The following is a 1,736-nucleotide window of genomic DNA, read 5'->3' on the forward strand; positions in this document are numbered from 1 at the left end:
GGGACCCGATCGAATGCAGCAAGGTAGTGAATAGTTGGTTTAGCCTATTGTTGCTGCACGAGGCGATCGAATGGAGTATAGTTTGTTTAGCCTATTGTTGCTGCACATCAACAACATCTATCACTGCACTTTTGATAGCTGCAAAGTCACTATAACAGATGCAAGATCTATTAATTGAGCATCATTTCATTCGATGTAGATCGCTTTGTTGGCAATGCGTTCAGCTTTCTGTCACTGATTCATTCGATGTAGATCGCTTTATTGGCAATGCGTTCAGCTTTCTGGGAGCCAATACAGAATGTCGACCGTCGTGATTGTAGACCGTGATTATAGAGGATCCGATCGAATGCAGCAACGCAGTGAACTGTTTGTTCAGCCTATTGTTGCTGCACATCATCACCATCTATCACTGCACTTTTGATAGCTGCAAAGTCACTATAACAGATGCAAGGTCTAACATCTATCACTGCACTTTTGATAGCTGCAAAGTCACTATAACAGATGCAAGATCTATTAATTGAGCATCATTTCATTCGATGTAGATCGCTTTGTTGGCAATGCGTTCAGCTTTCTGTCACTGCACTTTTGATAGCAGCAAGGCCACTATAACAGATGCATGATCTATTGCTAATGAGCATCATTTCATTCGATGTAGATCGCTTTGTTGGCAATGCGTTTATTGCTAATGAGCATCATTTCATTTGATGTAGATCGCTTTGTTGGCCATGCGTACAGCTTCTGGGTGCCTATACAGAATGTCGACCGCCGTGATTATAGAGGACCCGATCGAATGCAGCAAGGTAGTGTAGTTTGTTTAGCCTATTGTTGCTGCACATCAACAACATCTATCACTGCACTTTTGATAGCTGCAAAGTCACTATAACAGATGCAAGATCTATTAATTGAGCATCATTTCATTCGATGTAGATCGCTTTGTTGGCAATGCGTTCAGCTTTCTGCGCATCATTTCATTCGATGTAGATCGCTTTGTTGACAATGCGTACAGCTTTCTGGGAGCCAATACAGAATGTCGACCGTCGTGATTGTAGAGGCTTAGCCTATTGTTGCTGCACATCAGCACCATCTATCACTGCACTTTTGATAGCTGCAAAGTCACTATAACAGATGCAAGATCTAACATCTATCACTGCACTTTTGATAGCTGCAAAGTCACTATAACAGATGCAAGATCTATTAATTGAGCATCATTTCATTCGATGTAGATCGCTTTGTTGGCAATGCGTTCAGCTTTCTGGGAGCCAATATAGAATGTCTACCATGAATAGAGGACCCGATCGAATGCAGCAACGCAGTGAACTGTTTGTTCGGCCTATTGTTGCTGCACATCAACACCATCTATCACTGCACTTTTGATAGCTGCAAGGCGCAAGATCTATTGCTAATGAGCATCATTTCATTCGATGGAGATCGCTTTGTTGGCAATCTGCACATCAACACCATCTATCACTGCACTTTTGATAGCTGCAAGGCCACTATAACAGCATTGCTAATGAGCATCATTTCATTCGATGTAGATCGCTTTGTTGGCAATGCGTACAGCTTCTGGTAGCCAATTGTCGACCGTCGTGATTTTAGAGGACCCGATCGAATGCAGCAAGGAAGTGAACGGTTGTTTCAGCCTATTGTTGCTGCACATAAACACCATCTATCACTGCAATTTTGATAGCTGCAAAGTCACTATAACAGATGCAAGATCTATTGCTAATGAGCATCAT

The sequence above is a fragment of the Plasmopara halstedii genome, assembly GCF_900000015.1.
Source record: "Plasmopara halstedii genome assembly, contig: Scaffold_54, whole genome shotgun sequence".
NCBI lineage: Eukaryota > Oomycota > Peronosporomycetes > Peronosporales > Peronosporaceae > Plasmopara > Plasmopara halstedii.